This window comes from Dipodomys merriami, unplaced genomic scaffold (genome assembly GCF_024711535.1).
Source record: "Dipodomys merriami isolate MVZ:Mamm:240054 unplaced genomic scaffold, mDipMer1.0.p SCAF_19, whole genome shotgun sequence".
NCBI lineage: Eukaryota > Metazoa > Chordata > Mammalia > Rodentia > Heteromyidae > Dipodomys > Dipodomys merriami.
In genome coordinates, this window is record NW_027203270.1 from 20,908,231 (window position 1) to 20,911,264 (window position 3,034).

The following is a 3,034-nucleotide window of genomic DNA, read 5'->3' on the forward strand; positions in this document are numbered from 1 at the left end:
TTGATGAAAAGATACTAAAGATACTGAAGAAAAGATACTACCATTTACCAGTCATTCTTTATCCTTATCATTTCCTGTACATCATTTGGCCTGAGACAACTCCCAACAACTGATTTGTTTTCTGTCTTTAGATTTGACAGGGATGCTTTTTAAACTTTGGAGTTTTTTATTTTTTGGCTGTTTTTCTTTTTTTTTTTTTTACCATCCTGTGGTCCCTGAAAAGCAACACTCTTGTTTTGTGATTTTACTCAAATGTCTGGCACGAAAATTCCGCTTTAGGAAGATGCTCTGGCCACACTCAAACATTGGTGAACAGCTGGACTAGGTGACTTACACAAAGATGTCATTAGACCAACTGCTTTGCAAGTGTGTAGCTTGCTTGCCACTAGGTGGTGCTGTTGCTCCACCCTAGCTGCCCTGTGTGTATCCCTTGTTGGGGTGCTTGGGGCTTCCAACACTGGAAAATCAGTCTCCCTCCTGTTAAGGGTAGGACAACAGGAGAGAGTGACCCAGAAAACAAGGGGACAGCTGGGGGTATGCCTGGGAAGAGATTAGGACCTGGAGCAGTGGGCAATTTGAGTGCCCATAATGATAAATCGGCAGCAGCAGGAGCAACAGTGTGTATCCACACTGCAAACATCCTCTCTTCAGTGAGGCACATGGGATTGTGTCCCATTATAAAGGGGGAAATCTCAGCTTCAAGAAGCTAAAGTGAAGCCAGGTGCCAGTGGCTCACGCCTGTAATCCTAGCTACTCAGGAGGCTGAGATCTGAGGATCGTGGTTCAAAGCCAGCCTGGGCAGCAAAGTTCGTGAGATTCTTACCTCCAGTTAACCACCAGGAAACCAGAAGTGGGGCTGTAGCTCAAGTGGTAGAGCACTTGAGCTGAAAAGCTCAGGGACAGTGCCATGTTCAGAGTTCAAGCTCCATGACCACTCCCCTCCCCCCCCCCAAAAAAAAAAGTCACAGAAGGCCATCTGGTAAGGCTCAAATACAGACGGGGGACACCAGGACTTGCCCATCTGAGTGCACACTACAGAGTCTGTTGCATATCAAAACTAATCCCCAGCGATGACCTCAGAGGCACTGGCTTCAAAAGATGCTATTCTTCAAAGATGCTGGCCTCCACAGACTCTGAGCACCTGTCAGGGTTTCCCTGATAAGTTTCCCCATGAATGTTCTGGAACAGGTTGTGTTATTGGACACTTTTGACCCTAGCATTAAGACCCTTTGGATTCAAATCACAGGCCAGCTGTGTGACCATGGTTGAAAACACATACTTCTCTGAGCCCTGATGTCTTCATGAGAGTTACTGTGAGGATTCTATTGGCCCTCACTTTCTCCCTGTCCAGCCCTAGCAAATGGGCTCAGCCTGAGTTGGTAATGGCTAGGCAAGGGAGAGCAATCCAGTCAGCAAGCTACCACATCGTTCTCTTGGCTTTCTGGGCTTTCCTACCATGGACTGCTGGTGTCTAGAAGAGAGATTAAGCCCCATGGAGCAATAACACCTGCTGATGTACTTCACTTGGATACCCAGGCAAGTATTTACCAACTTGGTCCCTTCTATTCCTCCCTTTCCCCAACATTATTAGTAGATTTCAAATAGATGCTGAAAGTAGTATTGAGAAGGTACATCTGTTGACACTCACTGAATAGATCTCCACCTATGTGATTGGCTAACTCATATGAACATGCAGACTTCACTTGAGAATGTCAGTATGGGCCTCCTAACTGGGAAAATGTTTTTCAAAAAAAAACCAAGATCATTTTCACACATAAGGAAATTGGCAATAATTTCCTAATGTCATCTAATTTCCAGTCCGCACTCAAATTTCCACAATTGCTTTCTGCTGTTTTATTATTATTTTTTATAATGGCTTTCCCCGCTTCCCCAAACCAGGTTCCAGTCACATGTCACCTGTTATATTTAGTTTTTTTTTTTTTTTGGTCCGGTCGTGGGGCCTGAACTCTGGGCCTGGGCGCTGTCCCTCAGCTTATGTGGTGCTGAGGAATCGAACCCAGGGCCTCAGGCATGCAAAGCAAGTGCTCTACCACTGAGCCACATTCCCAGCCCTATTTAGTTGTTTTCTTTGAAGCGCTTCCTAGTATATTTTTTTCCCAGCATCATTCTCAAGCCCAAATCAGCCCTAAGTTGGAGCCTGCTAGTCTACATATTCTAGGCCTTTCTCATTGAAATCCATTCACTAGAGGAAGGAGCTTATGAACTGGGGTGACCTAGGATGAGTCTGCTCAGGGCCAACCTGGCCACATCTATAGTTCCAGCAAATTGGAATCTAACTTGATTTTTTTTTTTTAAATGCCCAGCTTTCCCTCCCTCCCACTGTTTATTTCTTCTGATGTGATAATATCCTTAATCCTTTGGTTTTATAATTCTATTTATACCATATTAATCTTATATGCAAAACAGACCTCCCTTTCCTTTACAATAGAACCCCTTAGTTTGTACTTATTTTTATTTTTTGCCCATCCTGGAGCTTAAACTCAGGGCCTGGGTTCTGTTCCTGAGCCTTTCTGTGCTCAAGGCAAGCACTCTACCACTTGAGCCTCAGTACTATTTCCAGCTTTTTCTTTTTCTTTTTTCTTTTTTTTCTTTTTTCTTTTTTGGATCCAGTCGAGGGGCCTGAACTCTGGGCTTGGGCGCTGTCCCTCAGCTCTTCAGCTCAAGGCTAGCGTTCTACCACTTGAGCCACAGTGCCACTTCCGGCTTTTTTCTTTTTGCTTATGTGGTGCTGGGGAATCGAACCCAGGGCCTCATGCATGCAAGACAAGCGCTCTACCACTGAGCCACCTTCCCAGCCCCTATTTCCAGCTTTTTCTGAGTAGTTTATTGGAGATAAGAGTCTCACAGACTTTCCCACCCAGGCTGGCTTTGAGTCATGATCCTCAGGTACCATATTCCTGAGTAGCTAGGATTATAGGCGTGAGCCATTAGTGCCCAGCTTTTATTTATTTATTTATTTTGGGTCCGGTCGTGGGGCCTGAACTCTGGGCCTGGGCGCTGTCCCTCAGCTCTT